This window comes from Uloborus diversus, chromosome 3 (genome assembly GCF_026930045.1).
Source record: "Uloborus diversus isolate 005 chromosome 3, Udiv.v.3.1, whole genome shotgun sequence".
Taxonomy (NCBI): Eukaryota; Metazoa; Arthropoda; class Arachnida; order Araneae; family Uloboridae; genus Uloborus; species Uloborus diversus.
Window position 1 is genome coordinate 123,822,581 of NC_072733.1, and position 23,631 is coordinate 123,846,211.

Sequence of the window (23,631 nt, forward strand, 5' to 3'; positions counted from 1 at the left end):
TCGTTGATACTTTTTAGGAAACTCTTTAAAGATACATTTACCGGGCTTTCCCCCTTCCCCATCTCTCTTATTAGTTCTGTCTTCTCTTCCTTTCCTCCGAAAACACCAATCACTACCCCATCACCCCCAGAGGCACGGAAGAAAAAGCTGTCCGTAAGGTTAGTTCCCCCCCCCCCCCCCCGGAGATCATCAGTGAAATTGTTAATGAGGTCTAAGGATATTAATGGTGCAATACTATACTGTCGTGTGCAGGGGAAAAGTAGTAACTGCAAATTTTTCATTTTTGATTTTTTTGCATTTTTGTCATCTATTGTGCGTTATCTTTACTGTACAAGCTCGCTTATTTGGTTTCCGCTGAAAATAACGCGCGAAAAAGACGTCTAATTCCAACACTTTCCTATTGTTAGCATTAAATCCAAAACGCGTTTCTTCAAATATCTTGAAAAATCATTTCTGCAGTTACTGCTGTTTACCTGCACAGGGCAGTATAATAAGGTTTAAGGCGAGCTGAACGATGGTTTTTCTTGATCGTAGGAGGTCTGTGATGAATTTCCCTACTGAATGGAAAACTGGTAGTCGGCCCCGCCTAAACGAATACCGTGAGTTCCAAGAAATATTATTCGATTCAGCGGGGAAATTTTATTTATTTTTCCTGATTGACAACGTTTGTCTGAAAACGTTATAATAAATCAATATCTAAGTAATAGAAGAAACATGTTTTTTATTAAAAAGCGTTTTAAATAAGCTAAGTAAATAAAAGTACGTATGAAAATTATATGTCACTTACAACTATGGGTAGTGAATCTTTGTTTCGACACCTTTTTTCAGTTAATATTTTTTGGAGACAGTCCATAATAGTGAATTCCTTGCTCAAGGTATTTTGGGAGCACCTTTCAAACTTCAATTACCGTGTTTTACGCAATTAATATCTATCAATTTCTTATCTTCTGCAATGTTTATATTTCGTTGTGTTTTTTAATTTAATTATCAACTGTCTGTTGGTAATGGCAACGATAAAAGAAAATAAATAGAATAGTGGATATGCTTTGATGGATTATGAATGTTTTTTCCCCCACCGGTTGTTTGCCGAAAAATACAATTTTTAATTTTTGCTTCAGTAATTGCTCTTAATTAATTTTTTATGTATTCAAAAATTTTCTCAGCTAAAACATATGCGAAAGCTGATCACTATTATTCGATTAACCGGGGAAATTGTTCGATTAGGCGGGATCCCTAACATTGCGAAATGTCTAACATTGGGAAATATTCGGTTCCTGGAGATTTTATTCGTATAAGCGGGGTTTTCGTTTATCCGTTACAAGATAAGGCGGGGCTGACAACATTGTGTTTCCATTACGATCCAAGTGCGCAGAACAAAAATTGACTTATTTTGTAAACAAACAAATAACAGAATTTTTTTAAAAATACCAAGAACTTTTCATAATGAACTCAAAAAGTACAAAATAATTTTTCTGGGTCACAAAGGACAATTTAAGAATTCCTGTAGTTTTTAAAAATGACACCACAAACGAAGAAAAGTGCGGCTCATGTCATGAAGAGGATTTATTATTATCTAGCTTTCAATCATAACTTTGAGTGTTGAAACATGCATATTTTTGTTATTGGGAAAGTTTGGTTTGAAATGACTAGAACCGCACTTTTCTTCGTTTGTGGTGTCATTTTCGTAGAATTTTCGAAAAATACAAGAATTCTGATCTAGAAAAGCTATTTTGTACTTTTGAGTGCATTATGAAAAGTGCTTGGTATTTTTAAAAACATTCTGTTCTTTTATTCTTTTAGTGTAAATGTATTTCAGAAATAGAATAATTTTACCCTCACGTTTTTAATATAAATGCTCCCCACTAAAAGGGAAAAAACCTATGTACGTGTCTAAAACTTTAAGCAGTAGGCACTAAAATTTAATCCTTGTTCCTCTGTAGGATTTATGTTTGCTAATTTCATGATTGCTTCAGAGGAGCCTTGATTCAAAATTTTCATTATGATTGCTTTTAACATTAGTGTTGAAAGGCAACAAAATTTGTAACAATGGGTTTTATATTTAAACATTTAATGAGGAAATTACATGAAACTTGCGGTTTTGCATCTTAACTAAAATAATTATTTTATTTTAGAATTTTACTTTTTCAGCGCTAAGTTGTACCTTAAGATTAAGCAAATCATTTAGTGAAATCCCGAAGTCTCTAAGTGGTCTAATAGCAGAGATATAAGCAAAACCAGGCCTCAGATTTCTCCGAGACAATCAGGCCAAGTATAATAAAAGTGCTTAAATAACAGAATTTAAAAAAAAAAAATAAAATACTAAGCACTTTTCATAACGCACTCAAAAGGACAAAATAACCTTTCTGGGTCAGAAAGGACAATTTAAGCATTCCTGTAGTTTTCGAAAATTCCAAGAAAATGACACCACAAACGAAGAAAAGTGCGGCTCAAATCATGAAGAGAATTTCTTATCATTATATAGCTTTCAATCATAACTTTGAGTGTTCAAACATGCATATTTTTCTTATTGGGGAAACGCTTTTTGTGTTCTCAAGAAGCATTATGATATTGAATGCAAAATAAACCTAATATTTACTCTTTGTTAAGCTTTAGTAGTTCAAAAAAAAAAAACTCTTAAAAGTGTTACATGACGTTGTGTATTTATCTCTCTACTTTTTTGAAAAACCTTCTTCATATAAAAACGCTGTCCGAAAAGGTGATTTTCAGGAAAAAGTTATAAAGGTCACTATATATGTGTCGTGGAAAAGGTCTGCGGACTGATTTCTAGTTGATAAGGATACCATGCGAACATTTATCGCTTGAAATCTGAAGACTTTTATTGTCTTAAAGTTAAAATTGCGGAATAAAACGCAAATGCGTATATTCACAAGGAACGATAAAATTAAAAATTTTAAAAACCTCCGATTGAGTCGCAACTGCAGAATCAAGAGGGAAAATTGAAAATCCTTTTAAAAGTCTTATATTATTTAAAATCAAAGTCAAGTTTTTTTTTTTTTTGCTATTAAATAGAAACTGGCAACAGATAAAAACTTTAAATCACTGCTTTTAATTCCCTTGTTGGTCAACAATGAATGGGGTCGTTTCCAAAATTTTAAAAGTATTTTTTTCTGAAAGAGCATGCTTAAAAACACAGGATCTGACAATTTTTTAAATAATTTGTTTAAGTTTAATATTTAAAAAAAAAATGCTAAAATCTGCGCGCTTTCATTGTTTACATTTCTTGCCTATGACATCACAAATGATGAAATGCCATTCTGAGTTGCCATTCACAGAGCAAAATATTTAATTCGCATCTTTACTCACGTGTATTGGCAACGATATGGTTAATAGCAAGCGTAGAGCTCAATTTTAATTGGCTTCTTGATTATCATAACGTGGAAACGCGGTACAAAGATGCGTCAAAGAGCATCATTTGTGACGTCACCAAGACCACGCTTTGTTTAAAAAATCGGACATATTAAAAAATTAATTAAAAAATAACTGTTGGAAAAATGAAAGAATTTTTTGGGTTATGTTATTTATTTATTTTTGCTTATTCAATCATTTTAGTTATTAAAGGTACTACTTTTGACTGAAGGAAACAACCCCATTCGGTTTTCAATCGCGTAAATAAATGCTTAGCGGTTATTAAAATCTGCATTAAAAAACGTCATAATTCGAATTTTATGAAAGATAGAAGCTCCAAACACATTTTATCAGAAGGCGGAAAAAATTTCTCTTTATTTTGGTATTAAATTTTAAAATTTTTAACTATGTTCTCACTGCAAAAATCGCGAAAAACATTTTAGAGGTTTTTAACTAATATCTTCGTTAATTAATGTCATCCAAAAACGCAACCTAGCTAAAAACACTCCCGATCAACTCCCCTTTCGATTTTTTTTTTTTAAATTTTTTTTTAAATAAAGCTGTCCGTCCATTTTGGCGCTAGAGTGCGACAGACAGATACACACACATAACGGGAGCTCAGATTTTAAGAAAATGCATATATACTTCAGTACTTGAATAATTGCAAATTGCTTATCTCTACTATATCAGTGATATAATTGATTCACGTGCTTTAAGAAGTACTGCGGAACTTAGAATTGGATATGGAGAATGTCCATCCGTCTCAATTTTTCAGGCTGGCCAAATATATTGAGAAGGTAATTCAATAAATGATGAATTATTTTTTTTCGAAGATCTTCTAACAATTGTTTTACAACAACATGAGGGGTATTTAGCACGTTTGGGAACAAATAACAGACGTGTTTAGCGTTTATCAAAAGTCTAGAACATTTTGACTGCAAAAATCCACAGTGAAAAACACACGAACACAATGAAAAAGTATGTTTTGGTTTTTCCAGTATCTAAAATAAAATATTTAGATTTCGGATGTTTAGTTCTGATGTAAATTAGTATGCTAATTAATTAATATGTTGAAGTTTGCTGATCGTTTATTTAGTACTTTTGATATAAAGTTATCTTACCAACCCACTAGCACTCTCATTTTAGAATTAAGAGAGGGGGGGATATGTAAGAGGTAAAAATGTCGCGTAAAAATGAATAAGTGAAAGGGAGGGGGGGTTCACAAGCGGTTTCTTTATAATATCTGATACCAGGGTCCACCGACTGATGACAGGCCCTGGTGTTAAGCAAATTGTGATTTAAAAAAAGGACAAAAAGAAAAAAAAAATTCGAAGTGAAAAACAACGCATGTTTTCTTTTTTCCTGCAAAATTAATTTATTTTAAGGATTCAAAATTTTTACTCGTTTCATACTTTTGCGCCATTCTAATTTCGCCCCAATTCTTTTAAATCACGTGTCGCTAACGTAATAACTTACGCTTGACGATTCTACAATGACTTTTTTACTACCCTTTAGCAATGAACCATCGTACAAATGAGGCTTAATTACCTCCCTTTCAGCAAGACCCTGCCTTTCAACGCTTTCGCAGAGGGGAGAGAAGAGAGAAAACATCTTCACCTCCGGATTCGCATTGCAAATGCAGCGACATCAGCATTGGCGATTTAGTGCCTTTTCGATCATTCAAGCACGCTTTTTCCCAAACTTGTCTCGCCAGCCTGTTCCTGAATGTCGGCTTTTTGGTCGAACCACTTTTTCGTCAGGGGTCGAAAGGAAGGTTACATACGTTTCTACCGGAGTGGAACATCTTTGCGTGTGAACTATCTTTGGTACTAGCACCCCCAGAGGTATCGTTTCACTTGGAGGACATTGAGACCACGAGCATATTTAACGTCGCCCAGTCCCCTTTAATGACGACGGTGGGTCTTCGACCATCGAGGTTCGAACCCAGGACCCTCCGGCCCCGAATCCAACACTCTACCGATCGGGCTACCACGGCCCCAATCAAGTGACGTTATTCTACAATAATTTTCCGCTCCTTTAATTTCACCAAACATTTAACACATTGAAGAGCCAGTTCGCTTACTTACATTTCTAGAGTTGTGAATAAATCTTCTTGCGTAAGCGAGTACTCTTTTTCTATAACTTCCGTACTGTTTTAAACAAAGTAGATCATCATTAACTGTAACCAGGAAAAAAACCTCATGTTTTCACATTTTTATTCTTTAGGCTTCGATGCTGGGTTCAATAGATGTACACTTTGGAAAATCTTCTTAACTTGTTATCCATACTGGACCAGATAACCAGGGGTACTCACATAGGGGGGGGGGAGGTCGTGGCGCAGACTGGGTCGTTGAAATTTTTAGGAGGGTGTTTTGTGGGGTATTTTTCTCATTTTTTTTGGGGGGGGGCTCTTGCCTTTGGGGAGGGTCTCCGCGATGTTGAGGAGGGTGCGCCCTTGCCCTAAGGGGGGCACCCCTGAGATAACCATAATTCACATTTAACTGTTCAGAGATGCTTTTCCTCTTGTTTTTATATCAGCACGTTTTAATTTCGACCGGGAGCAATGTTACCAAACGTTTAGCTCTAAGATAAAATTGTTTGCAGCTTCATCGATGGTTCCAAATAACAAGTCAAATGTAAAAACTAAAACTTTTGTTAAAACTTAAAAGAAAATGAAGGTAACGAGGCAGTTTGCCCGTTCTTTTCAGTATTGTGAGAGCTGGCGACTCCCTTCAACTAATGTAATAGTAGGTGAGGAATAAGCCCTCTTATGGCATTTCGTAACAGGTTCACTTAATGATCAAATTTCCCAAATCCTGTCAAACACTAACACCTCCGATTTGAATGAAACATTTCACATCGATAGAACACATAAAAATATTGAAACCGTGTTTTATTTTATCGGCTTAAAACACCTTTAACGGGGTGAAATTTACCCCTAAATATGATTTTTTTCACAATTTTTTGGGATACACTGACAAGTAACCCAGCCGAAGTGTCAATACCGATCGAAATAAAACTTTGCACATCGATAGAACACTTAAAATGATTGAACCCATGTTTTTTTTTTAATCGGCAGTAAACATTTTGACGGGGCGAAATTTACCCCTAAATATTAAGTTATTCGAGTACACTGACAAGTAACCCTACCCAAGTGTGAATCACCGATTGGAATAAAACTTTGCACAAAGATAAAACACTTACAAAATATTTAACCTGTGTTTCTTTTATCGGCAACAGACACATTTAACGGAGTGAAAATTACCCCGAAATGGGATTTTTTTTTATCCCTGTTTAAGATATACCGATAAATAACCCTGCCCAATCAATGCCGATCGGAAAAAACTTTGCACATCAAAAAGAAGGCTCAAAAACATTGAACACGTGTTTTTTTTTTTTTTTTTTTCTCTTTTTCTTTTTATTGGCAGTAAACACTTTTAACGGGGTGAAATTTACCCCTAAATATTGGGTTATTCGAGTACTCTGATAAGTTTCCCAACCCAAGCGCGAATCACCGATTGGAATAAAACTTTGCACATAAATAGAACACTTAAAAATATTGAACTCGTGTTTCTTTTATGGGCAACAAACACCTTTAACGGGTGAAATTTACCCCTAAATATTGGATAATTAGAAATTAGAAAGTACACTATATTATTTTATTTAAATCACAAAAATTCAAACAATGAGTGACTACTTGAAAAAACTAAACAGGCTAAAGTCGACGCGTTCCAGGATTTTTCAGAAAACACTATTTATAAGGGCAAACCATCCCTCGCTATCTTACCCCGTCGCGCGGCTAATTGCCTGTGAGCAATTCCATGTCAGAAAAAACACCTTCTTGATCGCACTATTTCCGATTTCAATAAAATTTGGCATGAAGGACACATAACAAGATAAATAAACCTGCAAATTTTTAGATTTCAATTTTGAAAATTGTTCGAAACATGATCCAGTAAAAAAAATTAAATTGTGCAAAAAAAAATAAAAAGTCTGTTCTTACAGATGACTGTAACTTCTCTCCTAATTACAATCGAATACAAATTCAAACAATATTGTAAAGCTAAAATATAGAGCTTTCTATTGAGGTATTACATGACCTTCTTATAAAAGATTTAAGTTTAGTGTCATTCACTGCAACAGGGTAATATTGCGAAGGGTGCTTTATCCATATAAATAGTATTTTCAGAAAAATCCTGAAAAGCGTCAACTTTAGTTTGTTTAGATTTTTCAAATTTTTAATCATCATTTGAATTTTTATAATTAAAATTGAAGATAAAAGAATGTATTGCAACCTTTAATTTCCAACTATCCAACATATAGGGGTAAATTTTACCCCGTTGAATTTGTCTGTTGCCGATAAAAGAAACACGGGTTCAATATTTTTAAGTGTTCTTTCTTTGTATAAAGTTTTATTCCAATCGGTGATTCACACTTGGGTAGGGTCAAGAGATGTAAAATTTCCGGAAATTTTGAAGTGGTGGAAAAAAACCGAGTTTTTTACCGGAAAAATTGGAAAAAAGGGAAAAATTACCAATTTTACCAAGGTTTCATTATTTTAAAGAGGGGGAATGCAGCTGCTAATTTAAACCAGGGACTTCAATACTTTAAATTTTTTCTATACTTGTTCGTTTTCTTTACCTAATTTCTCTTTTTAATTTTATTCTAAACTAACTTTGGTAATTATGTTAGATTTTTTAGAATTATTTTATTTATTTTTATCATCCGCTCCTTCCAGCTTCTACTTTGTTTTACGTTTTGTAATTTTCATGTTTATCTTTATTTCTTAATTCATATCGCCTACTTTTTTTCCAGTGAATGCTATTTGTGCAATTTGTTTGAGATTTATTAACGAAAAGAGAAATGTGATTGATATTACATATTTTAAATAAGTTTTAAATAACTAAATTCAACTATTTCTAAACATTTGAGGGATTAACATTAAAAATGTCATCATAAATGAAGAGAATATGACTTTTTATAAACTTGGGTTTGTTTTTGTTTAAGCATTGCAAACTTTTATACAATTTTGTGACTGATGTTACATTAGAGTATGAAGCCTAGTTTAAAAACAATTGCTACAAGACAGTTATAACAGTTTAAAGTTTCTTTGTTGGTCTAATCTCTTCCTAGATAAACCACATTTCAATAAAAAATAAGATTGTAGACATAGCAATTAATTTCCTGAGTAAAAAAAAAAGGATTAACTTTTAGAATCGCTAATGCAACGACACATGCACTGTTAAAACTACAGGTTGCGTTTGGCACCTTTCAGGGGTGAAACGCTTGTTCACCAGCGACACCCAATACGGAGCCGAAATCGCACCTCTCATTAGGGTGTAAAACGGGCACCTTTTAAAAGACAGACAGCGGCGGTGAAAAGAAGGAACCTTCAGAGAGATAAATGGCACCCTTAACTGATTTCCACAGTAGATCCTCTTCCCCTCTCCCCCGTATTGTGTGCATTTTTGAATATTATTGTGTTTATTGTTTGTGTCTATGATATACAAAATCTTGGTACGTTTTTCACATTGAATTGATTTTGGGTTAAAATTTGTCATTTAAGGCATTTGATCGCATTTCAGACTTTCCAACATAATTTAGAAGCGTACATGACTTCAATTCCTCTATCCGAGTTCTAACTCTCATAAAAACCCTTGGATTGCTCTGTAGTTTTAAATGGATATTGACATTTACTACAGCATAATACCAAAAATTAAGAATGTAGGCATCTATGAATAATTTACGGACATATTCAAAATTTTTCAGGTATATTACAATCACGGAGAAATCAAATCGTTTCATAAATTGCAGGCGTTTTATAAACGTTCAAAATATTTTAATCAAGAGTAACATATTGATACGTATACATATATGGTTCGACATTTGAATATCTCTATTTGAACATAAGTAATCTAAAAAAGCACTTTTTTTTTCTTTTTTAAATAGGAACTTTTTTGACATTAAAATCAAAACAAATTTTTGGCAGCCCACATAATAAAAAAGCATTGGAAACAGAAATCAGAATAAAAAATAATAATAAACGCGTCTAGACAATGCATTCGTTTTTTTTTTTTTTTTTTGAAATAACACCAACGAAATATTTTTACGTAATGAGTCATGGCATGAAACACACAGAGAGATTTCTTTTGCAAGCGTCTTTTTTTTTTTTTCCTTTGGTACGTCTACGCAGCTATTTTATTGAGAAGATAAAGACATTTAGTGTATCTGCTGTAGCAGTTAAGTTACATCGTTAAATTTTCATAACGGATACTTATTAATTATTTCGTATTGCTAACAATAAACATTTTGGGGAAAATTCGCGAGACCGCTGACGCGGCAAGCAAGTAACAGCATATATTAGTAGACATGATAGAAAAAGCCATACATCACTATGTTAAAACGGTTAACTATAAACAAGAAGTAGTACTCAGTTTACTTTGTTGAAACTCGACTCTGAAAACACTAAAAGCCTGTTGGAAAGCCTTAAATGTTATACCATGATTAAATGACTGTACTTACGCAAGGTTTTGAAGGTTTGTCAAAGAAATGTTGAATGTTAATCCAGTTTTGTTGTCAATTCAATGTGAAAATTTAATGTACCAACAACTACGTTGCAGCATCGTCGTCCGCCATTAAAGTGGCTGAACTGAACTTATCCCGGAGTGCACAGCGCATGTGCGAGCGAGGCACCTTTGCGGAGGAAAAGAGTCGCTATTGGCTACTGCGACGGCTGATGGCCCTTCATTACCTTCTTTCATCCACTGAGGTGCTAAAAGATATCGGAACAATATTTCCTAGCCTCTGTGACTCTCTATGGCTCCGTCTTTGCACCCTAAGGCGGAAAATCGCACCTATCTGGCTCCTTCGGTTTTAACAGTGTGGGCACTGAGTAATGTTGTCAAAATTTGCCTACAATACTTACAAAAAAAAATGCGTTAATAATTTTTTTCGCAGTTAGATAAAAAATAGTCTTTTTTACCTCATATGAAAGAAAAAAAATTATTGATACAATGAAGTTTTTTTTACTGTGATGTCCCTACACTGTTAAAACTACAGGTTGTGTTTGGCACCTTTCAGCTGTCCTAGCTTTTCTTTATCTGTCCCTTCAAGAATAATATTTTGTTTCGAGTGTTTCTCAACCTCTTTTGACCCACGACAGGTAAAAGTGAATGAACATATATTGCGGACCATAAAATTTTTTATCCTTTTATTAAAAATAAATAAATAATAATAATGATAATAACAACTCTGGGACCGTTAAAAATGTAAAAAAAAAAATTTTTGTATTGATGGTTTTTTTTAGTAATATTAAAAATACATAAAACAATAAATATCTACCCCCTTTATTTGATATCAAAGAGCTGTCACAAATATACTTAAATTTAAAAACTAGTAATAATTTCAATAATCATAGTTAATAATCAAAATCATTTGTGAGAAATTTTAGAAAATTACACGATTTATTATAAAATTTATGTATAAAAATGTCATTATTATTTTTATTCTTTAATTAATTTTATTTTATTTTATTTTATCCATTTACTTATTTATTTTGAGCAAAGAAATAGCAACCTGAATGAGAGGAAAAACCTCTGAGCACCAGTAAAAAATTTCCGAAGACCGGTGCCGGTCGAGAATCGATGCTCTAAAACTCCGTATTTGGAATGGTCAGATATTTTAATATGTTAATGACATTTACAACAGCATGATCTACCGAAAATGAAGTGTAGAGGTACTTATGGCTTATTTACAGGAAGAGCCAAAAATATTCTGGGATATTACAGTTACGGAAAAAAATCAAAACCGTTTCAGAAACGTTCAAAATTTCAATTAAGAGAGACAGAATAAAATGCACATGAAGTTTTCCGTCAGTTTAAAAACCAAAAGAAATTTCTAACGCTATATTATCGGCTTCACAAAATAACACCAACCAGATAACCGCTAACAGGAAATGATTCAAACACTTGAATGAAAAAGCAAAAAAAAAGGCTGGACGGAGAGAGATTTATTTTTCGGCTCATTTTTTTTCCGATTGCTGTTCTGTTATAATCTACGAAGCAATTTTTACTAGCGTTCTGAATGATGAAAATAGCACTACAGTAACGGTTGAACAATAAAAAGCAAAAAACGTTCTTTTATAAACACTTTTAACTATGTTTGAAAGCCCTAATAAAAGCTGATCAAAAGCTGTACTTACTTGATATAAAAGGTGAGTTTTAATCCAATATTTTACTTAATTCAATGTGAACGTAACATCGAGCAACTTAACTTGCGTCTGCCGTATTGAAGTGGTTAAATGAATGTCAAAGTCAAAGCGCATGCGTAACAATTGATTCTGCGACTGCCTGCTGTTTTTGCACCCCTGCTGTATTTCCTGGCCAGCATGGCACCCTTGGGCACCATGCTTTCTCCTTAGGGTTATATATTCACGCGTCTGGAACCCCTGGTTATAACAGTGTAGTTTCATGGAATTGCCCCTTGGGTTTCCACGAGAGAAGTTGTTTGTAAGGGGGAAATTTGTGACCGATAACAGCGACTAAGGGCAAAAACAGCTCAAACAGAAGTTTTACGAGTTCCAAAAAAGTTCAGGCATTCGTATGACTCCAAAGATGCTAGAAACGTTTGAGATGGGCCGCAAGTTCATGCTGGAAGAGATACCTTTCACTGATTTACCGTTCAACGAGCTCATAACCCCCAGAACAATAAGATTTGCTCTGTAGACACTCCAAGCACCTTAGAAAATGTTAAACATTGCCAAAATCCAAGGTCAGGCTCTGTCTGTGATGGAATCAGCACAAGCGACAAAAATCATTTTTTTTTTTTTTTTTTTTTGTGGATGAGGGCCATAAAATGAATCGAAAAGGGTACCAGAAGGACATTTTAGAAGCTGTTGTACTTCTGTGGACCTAAAAGCACTTCAGCACAGCAAGGTAGACTGGACATTTCAATTTGACTTCACACCAGCTCATACGGCCAAAAAGACAAGAGTGGTGCAGAGCACATTGTTTTTGATTTGATATCTTTAAAGTGGACGCTCTACTCGCCCATTTGTTACACTGTATGGCCTGTTTTAGAGTCAATGGTCTGCCCTAAACTGCACATAAGTTTAAAACTCTCTAAACCAATTGCTTTATAGGGAATAGGATTGATTAAAGGACTTGCGGCCCTTGAATGAAAATTTTAATAAGCAGTTACACCTCTGTATTACTTCAAAAGATAACCATTTTGAAACCAATTAATTAATTAATTGCTAAAGGTCTTCTCATATTATTATTGTTTGAGTTTTGATAGTTTATTTAATTTTAATAAAGTTACATGGAAAATTGCTTGCCCCGTTTTTTTTTTTTTTTTTTTTTTTTTTTTTGCCGCACCCTGTACATTTGGTTTGCTCAGTCAGCAGAAACACAGCTCTGTGATTAAAGTTATGATTGTTTGTTTTATGAAGAAGGAAAATAAATTCTTCACTAGAAGCGTATTGGCTTAATTTTTTTTGCGAAAAGTATTAAATGTTTTTTGATCTATATGCAACTTATATTCTCATACAACAACTTGCATTATCAAAGTTAGACAGTATTTTCACATACAAGGGGGGGGGGGGGGGGATTGCATCAGAATTTAAGTATGAGAACATTCTAATAATTTTTTGCTGAAAATTTCAATTAAAACTTCCCGAAAAGTTGAAAAAATTATTTTTTTTCAATTTTTCCGGAATAGAAATAAACCCCTTAAAATTTTCCGTTTCTTTCCGAATGTTTTAATCTCTAGAGGGTCACTTGTCAGTGGACTCGAATAACCTAATATTTAGAGGTAAATTTTATCCCGTTAAAAGTGTCAACTCACAATAAAAAAACACATGTATAATATTTTTAAGTGTACTATCTATGAGCAAAGTTTTATTCCGATTGACATTGATACTTGGCCAGGCTTATTTGTCAGTGTATCCCCCAATAAAGGGTGAAAAGTCCCATTTCGGGGTAAATTTCACCCCGTTGAAGGTGTTTGTTGCCGATAAAAGAAACACGTGTTCAATATTTTTAAGTGTTCTATCGATGTGCAAAGTTTTATTCCAATCGATGATTCACACTTGGGTAGGGTTACTTGTCAGTGTACTCGAATAAACTAATATTTAGGGGTACATTTCACCCCGTTAAAAGTGTTTACTGCCGATAAAAAAAACACGTGTTCAATATTTTGAAGTGTTTTATCGAAGAGCAAAGTTTCATTCTGATCAGTATTGACGCTAGGGCACTGTTACTCGTCAGTGTATCCCAAAGAAGGGTAAAAAGTCGCATTTAGTGGTAAATTTCACCCCGTTAAATATGTTTTTTGCCGATAAAAAAACATGGGTTCAATATTTCTAAGTATATCAAATGTTCAAGTGTATCAAATAATTCTAAGTGTATCAAATAAAAGTATCGATGTGCAAAGTTTCATTGAAATCGGAGATAAATACTTGGGTAGGTTTACTTCTTAGTAGAATATTTCAAAAATAGGCTTGTTATGAGAAATTAAACTCTTTCTCAACCTCAAAACTGAGTAAGTTATAGTTGAGTTTCACTTTTTATCTCTATTTTTAGAATACGTTAATGCCCCCTCCTCCTTCGTGATCTTCTACGATCCCTAGGGGCGCCCCCCCCCCAGGGTGAGAACCCTTGTCCAAACGGAACACACTCTATACTGTTAACGGGACACGCCGTATATACAGTGGCGAACAAAAAAAAATACATCACTTGCAAAAATTCACATCTTACATAGCTTCTAAAGAAAGAAGAAAACAATTGAATCGCTGATTTTGAAAAGGGCGTAAGTCACGAGTAATTGATTTTGAGAAAACTTGATAAAACCGTTTATCTCAAGTTACAAATAAGTTATTATAAATCTATCGCCGTCGTTCCAAAGTCATTGCTTTTACATATGTTCAGTGAAGTTTTGGTTAATTTTCGATTTAATTTGGATCAAATATACCGAATTTACAAATTCGATGACTTACGCCCTTTTTAAAATCAATCGGTTTTTGGCAATAAAAAAATATTTTCTTTGCACTTATTTTAAAGATATTTTAATTGTATAAATGTTGCAATTTTTTTTCTAAACTTTTTTTCATCGTCGCCGCTGGCGTTGTCAAAAGCTGTGGTTTTCCAAGATAGGATCCTTTTGTAGAATCCATGGAGTTATTCGAGAATGTGAGGGAGGAGCTTTCTAATGTCAGTCAACTTCTTTTCATTGATGGACACCTTATCAGTGAGTGTATGCTAGCGTAGTTGGTAGATCGGGGATGTTCTTGACTTTCAGGAGTTTGTAACTCTTGTAGTTAAGACCGTCAATCCGGTCAAAAGCAATAAGGATCCCAGTGTTGAAGAATCAAACACGTACATCTTGTTGGAACTGACCGGAGAATAAATCGCGATGATCACTCTTCTGGCCCCGGCGGGTCTTTTTCAAAGGAATGCAGGATTTCTTATTCTCTGGTCACCATTGACTGAAATCTTTGACTGGGGCGAAGCACCTTGACAGTGAAGGAATCCTTTCTGGCAGCCAGAATCATTGCATGATATTCGTCAGGGGACGTAGACGTTTTCTCTGCTGGAATAGTGGTATGTTTTTGTGGGAAACGATTTAATATGCTCCATATCATTCAGTTGATTTCAATGGCGGAAATCTCGAAGTTTGGTCAAGGAGCTTGAGCGCGCAATTCTTTTGGAGTGTCTCCTCTTCTAAAAAAATCCCTGTAAACGCCTTAGCTTCTTTCGGAGACGCTGTGAAGACTGAGAAAAATCTTTTGACAAACAGGTACCTTTTGGGAGCCCTGCATGTCACGATAGCTGAAAGCGGACTGCCTCACTCGTGGTTCTCTTTTTTGGGACGATGTTTTTCAACTTCATGGTGATCAACGATGGACTGAAGGCATGGGCGTCGCGGCCGGGGGGGCGGGGTCCAAGGGGTCCGGACCCCCCCAATATTTGAGGACCGGACCCTCTCAATATTTGAAAATCGGACCCCCTCGATAATTGTCAAGATGAAATTCATTATTTTGGGGAAATTATTTTTGCTTTGAAGACTTTAAACAGTTGCGTAATATATAATTTACCATGTTTAATTCATATCAAATAAAACGAAATGAACATCGAAAAAAAAATGAACTAAAAAAAACAAAATATGTGATGTGTATAGTGAACGGAAAGTCGGAAAGTGAACTTCATTGACAAATTATTGCTCTGCTCTACGAACACAAGCTTTAGTGAAGGATGCTAGAAAGGGGATACCTTCTCCCGAGTGCAATGTCAACCATCCATAGTCGAGTCTCCAGCGTATATGCACCCCCCCCCCCCCCCTTTTTTACGACTCTCGTGCTAATAAGTCAACAGACGTCAGACGGGGATCTGACCTTCTGCCCTGGCTTCTGCCCCTTTCTTATCTCGTTTCTCGGCGCTTCCAGGTTTCTGTTTCAAGTTTTGCAGTGTTTGTTTCGCCGATTCGGTTCAATTTATAGCGACCCCGATGTTTCCCAAACAAAATGAGACACCAGACTTCTTTGGCGGTTTTTTGCAGCTGGCAACAACACCCTGGCCAAAGGATGCACATTTAGAAGACCACTTATCGGGTCAAAGGTTAAGTTTGGGGTAGAAAGGGAAAGGAGACGTGTCATTGTTTGACATTATTCAACACGTGGCTTCAAAGTACCTTACCGAAGCGCGGTTTCTCAAATGTGTTTGCGGCATCTTAAATTTGACCAAAAAAGCGTTACGTTACAGAAAAAAAAGAGGAGGAGTCTAAAAATTAACGTGCAATTTCAAAAGCCAATCGTAAGCCAGCATAACGATGGATACTGTGATGTCACTTCCGATAGACCAACGAAAAAAGAAGCGCAAGATGACCAGAAAAAAAAAGACAGAAATAAAAGGACGTTCCGACAAAAATAAAGATAATTTCATGTGGTCTTTTGGTCTCCTTGAGAGTAGGTGACCTGAAGAGCGCTCCTATTTTGGTAAAAAATGCTTTTTTTTACATATTCGATTACGAATATGGAGAGGTGGCTTGAAATGGAAAATGTAGCAAACCTTCTACATCAAATGAACCTTAGCAATTTTTAACAACTGAATCATCATCATCAACATCCACGGAACCATCTTCAAAAAATCAAAAGATCGTGATAGGTAAGTACCATTCTGTTGAGTGTAATACATGCAGGGGCTCCCCGATTTTATACTATTCAGGTGGGGTTACTTCTCGATTTTCCGAATGAAATTCCTAATTACCCACATCACTACATCAAATGAGAATATCTTTTTAATGCAATATTTCGCAAAAAACTACTCGAAATTTGAAGATTCGTCAGAAAAAATTTTCTAGGAAAGGAAAGTTTATGAAAGTTCACAGTGACCTCTTATCGAGTAGCCCCTGAATGCCTGCTAATCAGGTATACTTTACAGTCAATATTTTGACATTATGAGTCCTATGGGAGCTAATGCGTTCAACTTTCTCTCTTTTTTTTTTTTTTTTTTGAAATGTTTCAACTTTTATAAATTTTAATGGAATAAATAATACTCCTTTTAGTTATTAAAGCTTAACAGAAAATTATCCATTAATAATCCTGCTTTACTGAGCAAATTTTATTGAAATAACCATTTTAAAACTTATTGTCACGTGTCAGAAAAAAGCAGTTCATTTCTCTATCTCTTCCTCATCGTCCGTTGATCAGAATTCAATTATACAGCAAATGCTGTTTGTTCTCTGTGTAGGCCAGTACTTTTCAATCTGTGAGGTGTGCCTCTCAAGGCAGGCCTGTCACTTAAAGAGGATCAGGAGGGGAACTTTCCCTGCTGACTTTGAGAAATTAGAAATTAATGAAATAACATGGGCATGGTTTTTGTTGTTTTTTGGTTTCATATGCATTGAGTGTATGGAGGATTCAACAAAAAAGCAAAATTCTGGTGCATTTGTTACAAAAATCCTGAAAAAAATTAAGAAAATACTTTAAAAAGTAGCATTATTAAAATATGATATTATGAGAGCTTAATTATTTGTGTCTTATTTTATTTTTGTAGTTGTGTTTTTCGTAGGTTCGTGAATGTCATAACGGTGAATTATATACTTTAATTTTTTAATTAAAAAACATCAAATTAAACTCCTTCGAATCCAACTTGTGCCAAGAACTTAGAGCTGCAGGGTTTATCACTATGTAATATAAAAATTTAATTATACAGTTGTCGCGGCTTATATGAGTCACATTTTGTTCTGAACAGCTTTGATTCCATAAAGCGGCTGATTCAATAGAGCTGGATTTCGTTTTTGCTGATTTCATTCATTAAGAACGGTTGACTCAATTGTCTACTGTTTCAAAATGTTGAAAATTTGGTGCGGCTACTCTTGGTGTGCCGCCCTTCGTCGTGTAAAGTTGAAAGAAGCTTCAGTGCGCTGAGAAAGTTGAAATGGTATCTAAGGTCGACTATGACACAAAAGCGGTTGAATCATGTTGCTTTATGCTACATTCACAAAAACATCTTGGACGAAATTGATCACAAAAAAATAGCACGGATATTCGTATCCCATGTGCAGTCTAGAAAAAATGTATTTGTTGGTATTTAACTTTTTTTTTCTTATTGTGTAATTATGTGAATCAAGATGTACCCGTTTAAAATTACTGTATTAAATGTAAACCCATTATATATATATATATATATATATATATATATATATATATATATATATATATATATATATATATATATATATATATATATATATATATATATATATATATATATATATATATATATACGAGTTTTTCTTAATACAACTTGAAAATGATAGTCAGAATGGTCCCCCCCAATAAATTTCAGCTGACGACGCCAATGACTGAAGGTAGACGTCTTGTATTGTCTTTTATTGCATAGAGTACAGATTAGCAAGGACACCGTCACGTTTCTCTGGAGAAAATGAATCAAAGCATGTTTCTGACTCCTTTTTTACGTTTTTTTTTTCATCTACTTCGTCCATTATTAATGTTTGAAAAATTACCTAAACCAAAACAACGTAGATAATGACGACGCAATATTGGTAAAATAATGATGCAGTATGGGAAGTAATAGAGGAAGATTACCCACTAAAGTTCATAAACCACTGTACCACAAGAGAAACAAAAAATATTACCTTGCACAACCAGCGACATCTATTAGAATTGTCATTGAGTTTGAAAAGGGAGTAAGTTCAATGACTAACGCCCTTTTCAAAGTCATCGCAAATCTCCCCTCCATTTTTCTCAATTATTATTCATACAGACTTATGCTGTTTTTAATCTCATTTAGTAGGTTTACTACCACAGTACAGTTTCCCATTGTTATCTCGATTTGTCAAAAATGGTGACTTACGCCCTTTTCAAAATCAGCTATTCAATTGTTCCGTAACTTTCGTCACATAAAAGGTATGCTTTAGCTGACATGTTTGAATAAAAATTAACTCACCAATGCATTAAGGGACTAGCAGCAAATTAAAGAAACAAAAAATGTTTTTTGGTCATCCTTCATCATAAATAGCTGGGAATAAGCTATAAGTTTCAGCAATTAGTTTACTTACTATGCACAATAATTTTACAGATTTTCGCGAAAGTATCCTTTATATTCAAAGTAGTGATGGGCATAATCGAGATCTTTTGATATACGAGATCTCGGGAATCGAGTACTTCTGGTAATCGGAGTGATTGATAATCGAGATCTTTTCTAGTCTATCACTCGAGTCATTGATAATCGAGATCTTTTGAAATCGAGAACTCGAGCGATTGATAATCGAGAACTTCCGAATCGAGTACTCGAGCGATTGACTTCTCGAGATCTTTGAAATCGAGTACTCGAGTGATTGACTTCTCGAGATCTTTGAAATCGAGTACTCGAGAGATTGACTTCTCGAGATCTTTGAAATCGAGTACTCGAGCGATTGACTTCTCGAGATCTTTATAATCGAGTACTTGAGCGATTGACTTCTCGCGATCTTTATAATCGAGTACTCGAGCGATTGACTTCTCGTGATCTTTTGAATCGAGATCTCGAGATGTTTTTAATCGAGACCTCGGGATGTTTTTAATCGAGATCTCGAGATGTTTCAAATCGAGATCTCGAGATGTTTGAATCGAGTACTCAAGTAGTTCATTTTCTGAGCTTTTCCAGAATTGAGTTGACTGCTGCAGGGGTGCCCACAAAAAGGGGGGAGGGGCATGGTGCAGCCTGCGTCATTGGCCGGTTTTTTCAGAGTGTTTTATATTTCATTTTCGGGAGGGGGGGGGGGGCATGGCGCAGCCAGTGCCACTAACATTTTTTAGGTCTAGTTTTTTGAGAGGGTTCTTTAAATCTCATTTTCAGGAGGGGGGGGGGGCATGGCGCAGCCAGTGCCACTAAACATTTTTAGGTCTAGTTTTTTGAGAGGGTTCTTTAAATCTCATTTTCAGGAGGGGGGGGGGTCCATGGCGCAGCCTGCGAAACTGAAATTTTTAGAAGTGATTCTTTGAGAGGTTTTTTTTTTAAATCTCAATTCGGGAGGGGGGGAGCTCTTTCTAAGCGGATGCTCCGTAGCATTTGAGAGGGGTGCGCCATATCGCCCTGCGAAAGGGGGTGGGGGGGGGGTGCCATTAAGCCTATCATTTAGGGGTATAATAAGGGGCGAACCCTCCTAGCTTTCAGAAGTTATTGTATTCATTGCTTGTCAACACTACTGTTAGCTTGTCAGAAACTAAGAGCTCGGCATTTGGACGACCCGGCTTGGAGTAGTATAAACTTTTATAAGTTTATAGGTAGCGGCTAAAAAACTGGCAACGGGCCCTTGACTCTTGGTGGCCCTCAGGGGATTCCCCGTAGCGATTGAAGTGATGCGCTATCACCCCCCTCTCCCTTCCATCTCAATTTGTGTAACGGGTTGATTTCTCGATTTTTAAATTTTTTACATTCATTTTGAGTGATTTATTCGAACGGCTATGCATTTAAAACTAATGATTCTCAGATATCACGTGATTATTTCCGAATGGTTTCGAACTCTCAAACATGAGAGACCTTAAACCCCACTTTTGCCGGACCCTCTGATTGGACAATTGATTCCGCAGCACTTTGATGGGGGTTGCTGTAAAAAAGTTTTAATCGCTATATTTGGCACTGTTTTGAAAATGGTAAAAAATGATTACATGATTTAAGTTGAGGTGAACGTATTCTGCTTCTCGCATTGGCCTATAATACTGAACAACTGTGGCTTGCCGTAGCAAAACAGTTTTTTTCATAATTATGTAATTTAGAAACAACGGTGTAAGTGCAGTTATTTCTTTTCCATTGTGATATGATTTTTTTAATGCAAATATATACATTTATTTACGCACGGCAAAGAAAACAATAGAAAATATAATTTAATTATTTTGGGGACTCTATGATAGAAGCTGCATCTTCTAAGTCAGAGGTTGTGGGTTCTGAGGCAAGGGCGCCCATATAGGGGGGCAAATGGGGGGGGGGGGGCTTGAGCGCCCCCTTTGAAATTAGAACTTCCGTGCTTTTGGTACTTTTTTCTTTGCAAAAATGTGAAAAAAAATTTATTCTCCAGCCATTAATGAATAAGTTACTACAAATGAAATATTTTAATGACTGATCTGTCCTGAAATCGGTTTCCATGGAGAAAATACTCTCTTAACCCATGGGGAAAATATCTGAGCCCCCCCCCCCCCTTACAATTTTGCATATGGGCGCCCTTGTATGTGAGGCATTAGCTTCTGAATAAATAATGAAAAAAATAGCAACGAAATTATTTCAAATCTTTTTGTTTAAAAAGTCAAAACCTACTTTCTTTATTATTATTATTATTATATTTTTTTTTTTTTTTTTTTTTGCTTAAATGCAATGTCTTGTACTATATGCGCGACAGAAATTTAATAATCAAATCAGGACCAGTCAAATGTATCATTAAATTCAGCAAATCGGGTATGATGGTTGAATCAAAGTTATACGACTGTAATAGCTCCCGCAGGCTCGGATCTACGTACCCGCATGGGGGGGGGGGGGCAAGTTTAGGGACCCAACGACCAAGAGTTTTCGCGGGGGGGGGGGGAGGAGAAAAAACAATAGATCCGTGGAATAAAGCTCCCATTCCTCAAAACGAAATTTTGAAACACAGTAGCTCAATTTTAAACTTAAATGTGGTTAGGATGGAAAATTGGATACTCTTCAAAGGCTGGTGAATGTGGGATAAAAAGTGCAGGGCTTGATTAAGCCATTGTGAGACCCTGAGCCTATAGAGTTCCTGCGTGCATTCCTCTCATGGGCACCCATATAGGGGGGTAAGTGGGGGGTCGAGCCCCCCTTTAAAATTTGAACTTCCTTGCCGCCTTAGTACTTTTTTTTCTTTGAAAAAATGTAAAAACTTTTTTCTTCAGCCTTTAATGAATAAGTTGTTCAAAATGTCATATTTTAATGACTCTAATCTGTTCTGAAATTCGTTTCTATGAAGAAAATATCCAGCTAAACCACGAAGAAAATATCTGAGCCCCACCCCCCCTTACAATTTTGCAAATGGGCACCCTTGATTCCTCTCTCTAGCATTAGTGGTTTAAATACATGTAAAAGTGCTCCGATTTTTTCTTTTTTGTTGTCAAAATGACCAAAATATCAATTCAATATTATTGAAAATTTTGTAAAGGAAACATACTGAAATGTTCAAGACATGCCACAAATAATAAAGAAATTAAGGAAAACGACAAAAAATTTAACGAATATTTTGAGTTTGGTAATTTATTTATGTTTAAAACCATAAGCGTATTGACGAAGGGGCATGTGCCCCCGCAACTAAATTTTTAAGTGACGTTCAAATTTAATTGCTCATTTTTTTCAAACGTTATCTTAGGTGCACCCCCCCCCCCTACCTCCTTTCATGGCGCAGCACCGCCTGTTTCTCAGAGGCGCGTCATTAATTTTTTTAGAAATGTAATTAAAAAAAAAAAGAAAAACAATATTACGTTTATTTGATCATCTAGACCAGAGTTTCCCAAACTATGGTTCGCGGACGCCCGTGGGTCCACGAGTTTCATACCAGGGGGTCGCGGTGCTAAATCATACATAGAATAATAAACAAATACATTTAAAGGAAAAAAAACGTAAAAGTATATTAGAAAAAAATAGATTTAACTGTGTCAAATATATATATATATATATATATATATATATATATATATATATATATATATATATATATATATATATATATATATATATATATATTTTTTTTTTTTTTTAATATATATTTTTTTTAAAAAAAATCCAATTTATGAGTTCTACAAAAAATTGAGAATTTGATGATTTGAACAAGAAATTGTGCCAGCGAAAAAAATATTTTTGTTGTTCTGCCACCTAATGTTGTCCATTAAAGTTAAGAGAAAAGGACTCATGTGATTTTAATTCAAAAAATTGGGAAAAAAAAAAGAGAGAGAAATTTACAAATAGGTGGTTTCACACCGCAACCACCTCCTTTGTAAGTGTTAAAACATAATAAATGCAAGTTTCTATTAGCTGTAAAAAAAAAAACTTTCAAACAAAATGCCCCTCTCCCCTCCCGACTTGTGCTTCAGCCCAGTTGGCCGATGCGTAAATCGTATACGGCCTGATGACGTGTAATATTTGTTAATTCTTACATTTTAAAAAATGAACACATTAGATGTTTTAATAATTAAAGTACAGTTGAACGTCAAAAATCCGAACGAATACCCATGTAGTTTTAACAAACTTCACAGTTCTCTCAGCCGAAAATCTCAGTAATTTTTTTAAATGAGCAAGTTAGGTTAATTTACTTTGTTATATATTACCATGGTTATCTCTTTTACTTCCTTTGATTTGCTTCACTACTTTTTTTTATTTTGTTTTAAACATTTTTAAAATTTTGCAATTCAAATCCTTTTCTTTTATGAAAAAAAGATTTAAATCGAAACAATTCAACTATTAAGAAAAAATCGCCTGATATTATTTTTGTAGTTTTTATGGAATTATGTTCAGTAAATTATTGCTATTACAACGTTCTTTCTATTATAGTGCTTGATTTTAGAAAAAATTCTTATTTTGCATTTTATGCAAGGAAGAGAAACTTTCTTTCCCTTTTAAAATATTTCTAAGGTTTTTGCTGGTGTCTATTAAGTTGCATGTTAACTTTTCAAATTTGCCAAAAATATGCAGGTGATGAACCAACCGACCCTTTAATTTTCTACTACGAGCAAAGCAGTGCGAGTACCGCTAGTATTGAATATTTAGTGTA

At 34.8% G+C, this 23,631-nt stretch overlaps 1 protein-coding gene across 1 annotated transcript in view; it reads left to right on the top strand.

Moving 5' to 3' along the window:
* Nucleotides 1-23,631, top strand: part of LOC129218336 (beta-1,3-galactosyltransferase 5-like) — a 234,306-nt gene that overhangs the window by 20,509 nt on the left and 190,166 nt on the right. The window lies entirely within an intron of this gene.